The sequence below is a fragment of the Rhinolophus sinicus genome, chromosome 14 (assembly GCF_057876585.1).
Source record: "Rhinolophus sinicus isolate RSI-liver-muscle chromosome 14, RSI-T2T, whole genome shotgun sequence".
NCBI classification, from domain to species: domain Eukaryota; kingdom Metazoa; phylum Chordata; class Mammalia; order Chiroptera; family Rhinolophidae; genus Rhinolophus; species Rhinolophus sinicus.
Genome location: NC_142514.1, coordinates 141,298,264 through 141,312,035, shown reverse-complemented (window position 1 = coordinate 141,312,035; position 13,772 = coordinate 141,298,264).

Below are 13,772 nucleotides of genomic sequence, written 5' to 3'. Positions count from 1 at the left end.
GTAACTGAATGACCCCTTCTGTCTCCCTCAGCCTTTTACCCTTCTCCAGAGAACCTTTTCTTCTCCTGGAAAACCACCTAGACTCAGTCAGGACCTGCCATACACGACTCTCCGCGGACTCAGCCACAAGCGTCTACACGGGACACAGAATCCTTTTCAGGAGAAGGAACAAAACTCTTCTGCCCCAGCAGCTCACCGAAGGTGCATTGGGCAGCTTTCCCACCCAGCCCCCAGCCTCCTCTACCCAAATCTTGGTAGGTCCTGCAGATAGGGGAGTGGAGACACAGAAGAAGCCAGAAGAGGAGGCGTCCTTCTTACTTACCAAAGCCCTTGGCAGATGAGAGAAGGGCTCCCAGAATACCCCCGCCCCACCCAGTTTACTAGAACAGAATACCCTCAGGTCTTCCACTTCCCTGGCCACCATTCTTTGCTTCACACAAGGACCACCTGTCCCCAACTTCTGTCACTCCTCCATGCCAGGGGAGTTCTTTGAGGTAATTACTTTTTAGGTCTAAACTTCCAAAACTGACAGCAAAACTGCTTCAGAAAGTTCTCCCCACTGATGTGTGAGGTGCACCTCTCTCTCGACACATTCTCTATAGGGAGCCCAAGGGGTCTCAGAAGCAGGAGAGTGCCACTCCTTGCTCATGGCTCTCATTGCCCTCAGGATCAAATCCAAGCCCTCATTCTGAATAGTGCCTGGCACATAGAAAACATTAAATAAATTCGCTATCACCACTACCGCCCCTTCTCCCTCTCACCAAGTAACTGGGCCATGTGTGACTACCCAGACCACACTCTGGCCAGGCTCCTCTGATCTGTCACACCTGACACCTGGATATATGATCCGGACAGGACCTCTGTCTTTGCGCTGTAGCATCACCTCTACCCTCAAGATTTTGGAAGATTTTAGGTCCTGCAGCGTTACCCATTCTGACCCCTTCCTTAATTTTTGCAGATAAAGAGATTGAGGCCCAGAGAAGAGTAGAAGCAGAGTCAGTGGGAGTATCTCAGGATGGGAGGACTCCCTTGCCCCACCCCAGAAGGAGCAGTATGCAAACATGAACCAGGGGTGGGGGGATGGTGGGGACTGTCCATTTTCTTCTGCTCTGATTCCAGCTCTGACACTAACTTACTCCGTGGGCCTGGACAGTGGAAGCGCCCTGAGAATGGATGAGGAAGAACCCTAGCCCTGGAGAGCTCTTTCTGTCTGTGGTCTTTTGGAGACTGGTAGCCTGGGAATTCCCAGATACATACCACCACCTAATTCCCACTGCAGCCACTGACCTTAACCTCTTTTCAGAACTCTGAGCAAGGATCTCCTGGGCTCAGGGTGTGGCCAGCATGTTGATTGATTAATCCAGTGCACGCCTTGTCAGTCCCCCTGTCCTATGGGGGAGAGCAGGGAGCAGTGGCTCCTCCCTACCACTGAAATGCACCTTATGCTCTGACGCTACGTCCTCAGTATCAGCATTGTACAACTACGATTGGAAGCCGATCTTGATCAAACATCCATGTCTAACTTATTAGAGATGGAGCTTATCTATCAGTGAAAAGTCAGCATGTTGTCTGGTTCTGCTTAAGGACTCTAAAACTCCATAAATAGGCTTTTTCCAAATCCCTCTCTCTCCTGCTCAGACTCTGATTCAGGGAAAGTTGGAGGCAAACACATTTACTGTATATTCTCCCAACCTGTCTATCAGAACCTATAATCTTTTGTCTTCTCTCTGTTTTGGGAACAACACTTGTTGGCCTGTCTCTTCTTCCCATTAGTACCTTAGGCTACTCAGTCTTCCACTAATTTTCATTTTGTTTTTAGCTTCTAGGGTTAGACCTTTCCAGGGCCCAAAATATTGAGCCCTCATGGATCACTGGATAATGAGGAAAGATTTTAATCCAATTCTACAAATATTTTTTTAATGTCTATGATCGAATTTCATGGGGCACTAGACCTATGGGGAGGTTCTGTCCAGAATGTTTTAGTTGTCTGAGCAAAAGAATGGCACATAGGAAGTGAGGTGAGTTGACTCCTGTTTTTAAAAAGGAAAGAAAAAAAAAGGCTTGATTCTACCAACCATGCCATACTTTGACAAGCTTATCCAAGATTTTGTGCATGGGAAAGGACCTGCATACGGGCTGCCATAGCGGACATCTATAGTGTGGTCAGCCAAGCACAATTTTTATTTTGGGAACTGTCTCCTCCATCCACCTGGCTACCCAGGGAACTGTTATTCTTTCATAATCCCACCCTCAGCTATAATTGGTCCAGGTGTGGGTACCTGTCCAAAGATAGGTCAATAAAACCCTTCATCAGTTTTTTCTTATTTGAATTATGAAACAAGTTATTCTCTTTTGAATGGTAAAAGCTATAAAGTTCAGGAAATGTTTGCAGCCATGTTCCCCATCATCAAGAGAAGGAAAGTAGTCTGCAGTGAAGAAAGAATAAATAGGCTCATGTTAGAATTTAAGAGCCTAGTTCCAATTACATCTGAGACATTCCTCCTTGTTTTGCAAATTAGTTGTTCAGCCCTTTAGTGGATTTTGTTATCCAGTACATTCTTCTTTATGTTTAATCTACTTCAAGTTGGATTTCTGTCACTTCCAAAGATATTTTTAAAAAAAAGGTATAAAATATGTTGTGATGCAAATAGCAGACCCTAAAATACGGAACTGGCCCTGTTGATGTAGGGTGGGGTGCAGTGAGAATGTCTCCATTCTGAGCCTGGAAAGGAAATGTCCTTGTTAGGTGACAATGAAGTAGCTGGGCAAACTACTGCATGCTCTTAGAACTTGACCTCGACTTCCTCCCCTTGCTCTGTGATTGCAACTTCAGAGGATTAAATAGAAAAATGGTAAAATATTGGCGTATACCGCCTACATTTGGCACCCTCAGGAGGGTGCTTCAAGAGGGGAAACGCAGATGGGGGGAGCAGCAGCATGATATTCGTAACTCTGGTAAGGAAGCCTCTGCCTGTGGCGAGCAATCTGGGCTGTGACAGGAGGATCCTGCTTTGCAGATTGGCCATAGTCACATTCTCTGCCACACCCAAAAGTGATGCATTGATTAGGAAACAGTGAATGCCTGATAGGTGAAATGAAATTTGGGAAGATCTAGAGGAATTAGGGAAGTGTGATTCTCCGAGTCTTTCTTGGCACCCTGGCCTGATAGCAGGAAAAAGTTATTCATTATTCCTTTTTTTTTTTTTTTTTTTTTTTGGCATCTGGCATCTGAAACCACTTTCTAAGTTAGGGAAATAGCCCCCCTGATAGATGCCAGATACTTGCTTTCTGAACTTCTCTCACAACCAGGATGCAGACACTTGACCTAGTGTCAGCATATCATGTACACTGATCACAGACTAAGCTAAGGAATCTCTAACTAAGCAAGTGAGGACCCAGGACCATAAGAATTCTCTCCAGGGCAATGGGGTTGCGGCAAGATCTAGTTCTAGGTGTAGCAGGGCCCCTACAGAGCTTGATCTTGGCAGCATTGAGGGTTCAGTGCCAACCATGTCAACTGTGCAAGGGGCAGGGGCTGTCCTCACGGAGACAACAATGTAGCTTAATTTAGGGCATTGCTTCTAGTTGTTTGGCTGTGTATCTGGTCCCCTAGTCATTCCAGTAATTCTCTGAGGTATCTAATATCTTTTGTAAATGTAATATAATAAATTTATTTTTTGCCTAACTAAGACAGGGTTAGTTTCTTATACATAATGACTGATACAGACATTGGTACTAGACTGGCTGAGTGCATCAGACTCCCAGATAACTGGCTGCAACATGGGGATAGTTGTGTGGCCTAGTTGGGACTAACAGCAGTGAAAATCCAGAGTTGGAGTGGCATTCAATGGCAAAACAGTCGATTTATTATCAGTGGTCACCTGGAATGAAGTGTCCACTGAAAGCATAATCTTGGGGCACTGTCAGAGATCAGTACAAAGGAAATGAGGAATGCAAGGACTGTGAGGAGGGGTGGAAAGAAAGCTGAGAGAGTCAGAGGTTGAACATCAAACTCAAAGTTTGCTGCCGTGTGAGAGATAGGGCATTGTTTGCAGGGGGGACATGTTGGGATGGTGCTAAGTGAAGAACTGGGTGGCTAAGAGAGCTCTGAGTCCTCTATGAGTTAGGGTCAGGTTGGGTGCACATAAGGGAAAATCCAAAGTAACAATAGTGTTAAGCAAATAAACCTCACGGTTTCTGTGGGTCAGGAATCTGAATGTGGTTTACCTGCGTCTTCTGTTTCAGGGCCTCTCACGAGGCTGAAATCAAGGTGCTGGGTCTGCAGTCTCAAAGGAAGTCTTGACTCAGGGAAGACAGATTCCAAGCTCACTCACATGGTGGTTGTCAGGACTCAGTTCTTCCAGGGCTGTTGGACTGAAGGGCTCAGTCCTTACCAGATGTTGGCCAGAGGGTGCCCTCAGTTTCTTGCCATGTGGGCCTCTCGATCAGGGCAAATACATGGGAGCCAGAGAGAATGCCAGCAAGACAAAACTCCGGCTTTTAGACTCTAATCTAGGAAATCACATTCTATCACTTTTGCCATATTCTGTTGCTTAGAATTAAGTCACTAGGTCCTGCCCACACTCAAGGAGAGGGGGTTACACAAGGGCATGACCATCAGGAGTCAGGGATCACAGGGAGCCCAGTCCGGAGCTGCCTACCACAGCTGGCAACTAGCCATCTGTCACAACCCCAGCCTCCCACTGAGAATAGCCAGCTCCGGTAGCACCCTTTCCCTGTCTAATGGGGTCGCTTCTCTCGTTTAAAGCCACATACAGACTTCCTCATGGAGAATTATCTGGTAAGAGGAAGCCAAGTCTCCTCGTTTCTCCTTCCACTGACTTGTTTCCACACTCATAACCAGAATCAGACCCTAACATTCCTCAGGGTCATATAGGAGATCAAATTCCAAGAAGGCTTTCCCACTAAAAGAATTAAAAGATTTTTGAGGGCCACCCAGTGGCTCAGGTGGTTGGAGTGCTGTGCTCCTAACGCCGAGGTTGCTGGTTCGATTCCCACACAGGACAGTGAGCTGCACTCTCTACAGCTAAGATTGTGAACAACAGCTCTCACTGGAGCTGGGCTGCTTGGCAGCTGGAGGTGGGTGTGAGCTGCTGTGGGCTGCTGTGTGCTGCCGTTGGCTACTGGTAAATAAGAGGTATGACAATTAAGTTGGAGAACTTGTTGCAGCGCCGTTGCTAACCTTGTTGGTATCAGAGGGGTTATTCATTATGAATTTGTACCAAGTGGACAAACAGTTAACCAAGTTTACTATTTGGAAGTGCTGAAAAGGCTGTGTGAGAAAGTTAGACAACCTGAACTTTTCTCCAACAATCCATGGCTCTTGCATCACGACAATGCACCAGCTCACACGGCACTGCCTGTGAGGGAGTTTTCAGCCAGTAAACAAATAATTGTATTGGAACACCCTCCCTACTCACCTGATCTGGCCCCCGATGACTTCTTTCTTTACCCAAAGATAAAGGAAATATTAAAAGGAGGACATTTTGCTGACATTCAGGACATTAAGGGTCATACAATGACAGCTCAGAAGGCCATTCCAGAAAAAAAGTTCCAAAATTGCTTTGAAGGGTGGACTGACTAGGTGCTGGCGTCGGTGCATAGCTTCCCAGGGGGAGTACTTTGAAGGTGACCGTAGTGATATTCAGCAATGAGGTATGTAGCACTTTTTCTAGGATGAATTCGCGAACTTAATTGTCAGACTTTTGTATATGGGGAAAACTAGGTAAGAAAGGGAATGAAATAAAATTGGAAGTGAGAATAGAAGCCATTCAGAGGCAGAGAACCAGGCAGTGATTGGATGAGGCAGCCAGGCATTCCTGTCCAGCTGTGCCCTTGCCGAGTATAAAAAATTAATCCCACGTTTTATTTTACATAATATCATACTCTGTACCTTCAAGAGTATTGGTGATAATAGCATTTTAAAAAAGAGGTAGGGATCAATTATCATCAGTGAGATTTTCTTCAAAACCACTGAAATTCATTCTGCAAGTTTTGATACTGCCACTTTCTTGATTTTTCCAGAAGGTATATATACATGAAAACTTCTTAGACAAAACCTGAACTTATCTTCTTTCCTCAAATGGTCCTTAAATGGTTTGTGAGATGACTGGGAGTAACAGCTATTCAGTCATGCCATTAGGACAACCATGTTTCCACATGGCAGTGGCTGGGGGAGTGTTGCTATCAGAATGGGAGTGCTGAGCGGACTGTCGCCATTACTGAATCTTCTAATACTTTGATAGAGACTTCAAGGAAGGGGTAAGATTTCTGTGGTGCCATCATTCAAAGAAAGTCCAAGTCCTTGGTGAAAGTTTTATGACCATGCCAAAGTGGTCCTGGTATCTAATACCTAAAGGTTGGGACGCAGAGAAGAGACCCTACCCACACAAAGATGTCTTTACCAGTTTGGAGCAAACCAGTATGCCCTTCTCTGGGCTACCAAAGCTGTGTGATCCTTTCAGGCAAAAGTGGGAAGCAGTAGGCATTATTGTTAATACAAGGCCAGGCCTTGCCTGCAGGAGGGATTAGCTTAGGGGCTTCATTTTCACCATCATGGAGATCTCTGTTTCTCTATGTAGATCCAAGCTTTTTTCTGATTATCATATTCCACCTTCCTGAAAAACTTCCTTTAACATTTCTTGTAATGCAGTTCTGGTAATAATGAATTTTCCAGCTTGTATTCATCTGAAAAAGTATTTCACTTTTATTTTTGAAATATTTTTGACTCTGGGTGGTGAACACACAATGTGATATATAGATGATGTATTACAGCATTGTATACCCGAAACCTATGTAACTTTACTAGCCATTGTCACCCCAATAAACTTTAAACAAAAGGAAAAGAAAATGAGCTGATTAAGGTGAGCAAGTCATCCGATAAATTGTGACAAATAAAAAACATATTTTCACTGGGGAGAGAATGCTGAGTTGACAGTTTCTCCTTCAGCACTTTAAAGATGTCACTCTATTGTCTTTTGGCTTGGAGTTTCTGGTGAGAAGTGTGCTTTTTTCCTCTATATAATGTCTTTTTTCTCTGGCTGCTTTCAAGATTTTCTCTTTATCTTTGGTTTTTGGAATTTTGAATATGATGTGTCCAAGCATGTGTAGTAGCTTAAAAATATGTATACAAATTCTTTGATACTTTAAAAGGTGGAGTTTAATTTCCCTCCTTTTAAGTTTGGGATGAACTTAGAGACCTGCCTCTCCTCCCCTCTCCCAGGTATAAGACAGTGTTTTAATTTTTATTTATTTTTTGTATTGAAGTATAATTGACATTAACATTATGTTAGTTTTAGGTGTGCAACATAATTTGATATTTGTATATATTGCAAAATTATCACAAGTCTAACATCCATCACCATACAGTTATATATTTTTAATATTACATCCCATTTATTACATCGTTATTCATAACTGCAAGTTTGTACCTTCTGACCCCCTTTACTTATTTCAGTCACCCCCAACCCCTGCCTCTGGCAACCACCAAAATGTTTTTTGTATCTATAAGCTTGTTTTTTTGTTGTTGTTCTTTTTTGTTTTAGATTCCACATATAGATGAGATCATACAGTAGTTGTCTTTCCCTGACTTATTTCACTTAGCACAATGCCCTCAAGGTCCATCCATATTGTTGCAAATGGCAAGATTTCATTCTTTTTTATGTCTGAATAATATTCTATTATATACGAGGTCTGAGTATATAAGTTCGCAAACTCATCCCAGCAAAAGTGCTACATACCTCATTGCTGAATATCACTACGGTCACTTTCAAAGTACTCCCCTTGAGAAGCTATGCACCAATGCCAGCACCTAGTCCACCCTTCAAAGCAATTCTGGAACTCTTTTTCTGGAGTGGCCATCAGAGCTGTCATTGTATTACCCTTGATGTCCTGAATGTCATCAAAATGTCTTCCTTTCAATATTTCCTTTCTCTTTGGGTAAAGAAAGTCATTGGGGGCCAGATCAGGTGAGTAGGGAGGGTGTCCCAATACAGTTGTTTGTTTACTGGCTAGAAACTCCCTCACAGACAGTGCTGTGTGAGCTGGTGCGTTGCAGGATGCAAGAGCCGTGAATTGTCGGCGAAAAGTTCAGGTCGTCTAACTTTTTCATGCAGCCTTTTCAGCACTTCCAAATAATAAACTTGGTTAAATGTTTTCCAGTTGGTACAAATCCATAATGAATAATCCCTCTGATATCAAAAAAGGTTAGCAACATCATGTGACTCTTGATTTGGCATCACGGACCTTTTATGGTCATGGAGTTGGCTGACTTCCATTGTGCACTTTGATGCTGTATTTCAGGGTCATATTTGTACACCTATGTTTCATCTCCAGTGACAACATGGCCCAAAACATCATCTTTCTTCTCTGAAAGGTCTTGGCAAACTTTGACTTTCCTTTGCTTTTGTTCATCAGTGAGCTCCTTCGGGACCATTTTTGTACACACCTTTCTCAGGCCAAGATTGTCAGCTAAGATTTTCCTAACTGTTTCTCTATCGATGTTTACTTGGTCTGCTATGCTTCTCACAGTCAGCTGATGATTTTGATGCACAATTTGATGAATTTTTGCAATGTTTTTGTCGGTTCTGCTCGTTACTGGCCGCACTGACCTCTCTTCATCAGTGATACGTTCTCTCTCCTCAGAAAAATGTTTAATCCATTTGTACACCACCGTTTTCTTCATGGCATTATCCCCATAAACTTGGACTAACATGTCCCTGATTTCACTTCTACTCTTACCAACTTTAACAAGAAATTTAATGGTTTTTCTTTTGCTCTAATTCAAGCTCATTCTCGCGACGGCACACAAAAACACAATAATGAACGCCACTCAGCAAGACACCGCCACACGTTGACATGAACACAGCTGTAAGACACTGACATACCAAGGTTATAAAACCTTACCGAGCTGTTTGTACAGTGCTGCCAATGTAAGCACATGGTGACAAGTTCGTGAACTTGTCAGACTGTGTGTGTGTATACACACCACGCACACACACACACTATCTATCCATCCACTGATGGACACTTGTTTCCATATCTCGGCTATTGTATTAGGTTGGTGCAAAATTGTGGTTTTTGCAGTTTTTAACCTTTTAAATCGCAATTACTTTTGCACCAACCTAATAAATGCTGCTGCAGTGAACATGGGGGTTGCATATATTTTTTCAAGTTAAGAATTTTTGTTTTCTTTGGATAAATACCCTAAAGTGGAACTGCTGGATTGTATGGTAGTTCTATTTTAATTTTTTGAGGAACCTCCATAGACTCGCTTCTAATGAAGAGTATGGTGGGAATAATTGTGTGCTACTTCTGAGACCTAGATCATACAAGACAGCTGCTCTGCCTAACTCTTAGATTACTTTGGGGACACTAACGGCCACATTGTGAGGACTTTAAGCTGGTATGCTTTAGTCATCAGGAAATTATAATTATATATTTGCCCGAAAAATCCAGCTGGATGAGAAGTTACTGTAATGGGGAGAAACCATCAAAGATAAACCCAAATCATGAAATTATGCCATAGAAAGCTCAGCGAGTGATTTGTTCTCCCAGCAAGCACCTGGTAAGCATCTAGTTTGTGTCTGAGTATGCCCAGATAAACCAGTTTTGTAATTTTAACCTGTTAAATACGAACCTTGACCTCTTTAATACAGCTTTATTAGAACATAGTTTAACTTTTTAAAATTAATAGGCTTTATTTTTTAGAGCAGCTTTAGGTTCACAGTGAAATTGAGTGGAAAGTATAGAGTTCCCACATACCATCCCACACCCCAAGAGGCTTTCCCCCTATAGTTTACATAGGGTTCACTCTTTGTTGTACATTCCATGGATTTTGACACACGTATGACATGTACCATTATCCATCATACAGAATAGTTTCACTGCCCTAACATTCTTCTGTGCTCCACCTATTCATCTGCACCCCTCAAGCTCCAGGAAACCACTGATATTTTTTACTGTCATCATAGTTTTGCCTTTTCCAGAATTATAGTTGGAAACATACAGTAGGTAGCCTTTTCAGGTTGGCTTCTTTCACTTAGTAATATGAGTTTACGGTTTTGCCATGTCTTTTCATGGCTTGGGACCTCACTTTTTTAGCATTGAATAATATTCCATTGCCTGGATGCATCAAAGTTTGCTTCTCCATTTGCCTGTTGAAGAATATCTTGGTTGCTTCCAAGTGTTGGCTATTATAGATAAAGCTGCTATAAACATTTCTGTGCAGATTTTTGTGTGGACATAAGTTTTCAACATTTTGGGGTAAATACCAAGTAGCACGACTATAGGATCATGTGGTGTAAGTATGGTTAGTTTTCTAAGAAACTGTCAAACTGTCTTCCAAAGTGGCTGTATCATGTTGCATTCCTATGAGAGTTCTTTTTGCTCCACGCCCTCACCAGCATGTGTGTGAGTGTTTCGGATGTTGGCTTTTCCAATAGGTGTGTAGCGGTATCCCATTTTAATTTGCAATTCCCTAATGACATATGATGTTGACCATCTTTTCATAGACTTACTTGCCATCCGTATCACTTCTTTGAAGAGGTGTCTGCTCAGATCTTTTGCCCATTTTGTAATCTGGATGTTCATTTTGTTATTGTTGGGTTTTAAGAGTTCTTTGTATATTTTGGATACCAGAACTTTATCAGACATGTGTTTTGCAAATGTTTTCTCCCAGTTTATGGCTTATCTTTCCATTCTCTTGATATTTAACTTTGATACATTGGAAAAACCTACTTTCTAAAAGATTTTTTCTTTAAATTGATATTTTTTGATATAAAAATTGAGACAATTCACATCATAAAACTCACCCTTTAACATGTACAATTCAATGGTTGCACAAAGTTGTGTAACCATTACCACTATGTAATTCCAGCACATTTCCATTTACTCCAAAAAGAACACCCCTACCCATTATCAGTCAAGCCCACTCTCCTCTTCCCCGATGCCTGGTAACCATTACTTATCTTTGTCTCTATGGATTGGCCTATCTGAACATTTTCATATAAACGGAATCATAACACGTGCTGCTCTTTTGTAACTGCCTTCTTTCATTTAGCATGTTTTCAGGTTTTTTCCATGTTGTAGCACAAATCAGTGCTTCATTCTTTTTATGGCTAAACAATCATCCATTGTAAAGATATACCACATTTTGTTTATCCACTCATCTGTTGGTGGACATTGGCGTTTTCTACTTTTGGCTTTTTGAACATTCAAATAAGCTTTTGTGTTGGTTATATTTTCGTCTCTTAGGTATATACTTAGGAGTGGAATTATATGTCCATTGCTGGGACATATGGAATCTCTGTTTAATCTTTTTTTTTTCTTTTTAAAGATTTTATTGGGGAAGGGGAACAGGACTTTATTGGGGAACAGTGCGCACTTCCGGGACTTTTTTTTATTCCAAGTCAAGTTGTTGTTCTTTCAATCTTAGTTGTGGAGGGCGCAGCTCAGCGCCAGGTCCAGTTGCCGTTGCTAGTTGCAGGGGGCGCAGCCCACCATCCCTTGCGGGGCTCGAGGGGTTGAACTGGTAACCTTGTGGGTGAGAGCCCACTGGCCCATGTGGGAATTGAACCGACAGCCTTCGGAGTTAGGAGCACGGAGCTCCAACCGCCTGAGCCACCGGGCTCGCCCCTCTGTTTAATCTTTTGAGGGACTGCTAGACTGTTTTCCAGAGTGGGTCCATCATTTTACATTCCAAGTTTCTCCACATCTTCATCAACACTTGTTATTGTCTCTTTTTGAGTACAGCCAATTTAGTGGGTGTGTAGTGGTATCTCATTGGGGTTTTGATTTGCATTTCCTTGATGGCTAACTGATAGCTTACTGGCCATTTGTATATCTTCTTTGGAGAAGTGTCTATTCAGGCCCTTTCCCATTTTTAAATTAGGCTGTCTTTTTATTGTCGAGTTGTAAAAATTATTTACTCTGGACAACAGACTGGCCAAAGAAGGATGGGGGTTTTGGAGGAAATGCTGTTACTGTTGATAAGATTTAGGATGTGACCATGACATAGGCGCCTGAGGTGGGCAAAGGCAGGAAAGGTTCACTAAATGTAAGGAAAGCAGGGTGTTGGATAAGTCATTCATGGAAAGTTGAAGCCACAAAGAATGATACCATGTTTTGGGGAAGAAAATGATACAAGGGCTAAAATCTTCCTTGAATGAGGGACAGTTATTGAGAGATAGGTAGGGCAACAAAAGGGCTGAAGAGTCAAACTGCTAAATTAAAAAAGCAAAACACAAAACCCTGGAAGGATGAGAAGTAATCATGGAGAATTAGTGAGGGCTCACTTCCTGGGTCTGACAATAAAAGCAGCACCCGCTTAAGAGAGCTACAGGGGAAGCAACATCTTAGGGAACAGCCAAAAATAAGCAATGACATTAGAAGACAGTAAAGGTGAAGAGATGAAGCAAATGTTCCAGCAAGAAGGTGCTTACACAGAAGACCTTACTGATTATAGAAGGTAAGTGCTGGAGGGCACAGTGGAAGGGCTGGGAAGCAGTGTGTGACGTGGTGGTGGGTGACCACTGAGGTTCAGACCTCTTGGGAACTGTGAGGCATGGTGGGATTAGACTTGAATGATGATACTTAGAGGACGGTGAGCATAGTTCCGGGACTGTGGTGGAGGCTACATTCCTTATTTGTGCAACTGCTCATGGCCCTGCACAATGGTGACTTCCCTCCTCCACTGCCAATTCCATATTCCCCGTGTCCTAGTCAACTCCTTAGATCCTTAGGGTTCTTTGCCCAGTGGGTGACCCAAATCTTTCTTCTTTAAGAATCCGAGTCCTTAGTGGTCCTGGTATCTAATACTGAAATCAATTAGGACCACAATAAATTGTTGAAATAAATCTGAGAAAAACACCCAGAGTGTTCTTTTTCAATTTCACCTTTTTCCATACTAGTCTATCTTGCCTTATGATTTGTAGTCTTCCCTCTATGTCTCTGAACATTTTAAGCACATTTCTTTTAGATTCAGATTCTTATATTACAATTCTCAGAATGCAAATTCTCCCATTTACTGCATCTGCTGACTTTTCCTTTTCTTCATGGTGGTTTCCTTTCTTCCTTCCTCCTCCTTTTTTTTTTTTTGTGTGTGTGTTTTCCTTATTAGCACATTTTCAATAGGACTTGTTTTTCCACAGGTTCCTTTGTGAAAACTTGAAGACAGAAATATCCTTACAAAATAGTTTTGTTTGCTTCTGTGGGATCCTATAGGTTTCACTGGCCTAGGACCAGCTTTTTGTGTTTTTCATCTTGACTTCCTAGTAACATTTGGGTATTGTGAATTTGGACCATATTCTCAAAAACAGAAAGTGTATTAGTTTCTTTGTGACTTCTGCTTACATCCCTGAGTGATGGAAGATTTGCTTGTATTTTCCTACTGATTCCCAGGCCCCCGAGCAGTGCTTTTCTAATCTTCATCTCACAAGGAAGTGGTCCTTTGAGGTTCCCGTCTCCATGCTGAAGCCCCAGGACTCAGCCTATATCTTGGTCCCAAGTCTCTATGAATTCCTTGACCTTCTCTCACACATCCTCTGATTTGGGGTTCCCATTCATTTGGGGCACTTTGGGATTTCCCATATTTTAGTTTCAAGCCCAGTTGTGTGTTGGACATTCTGCCTGCCCCCCGTCCCCACCCCCACCCCCGGTTACCTATTCAATATTTTTATATTTGAGGTGGGAAGGGAGTTTACCTGGAACTACTCCAGCTGTTGTATATTGGTCAGAAGTCACTCCAAACCATT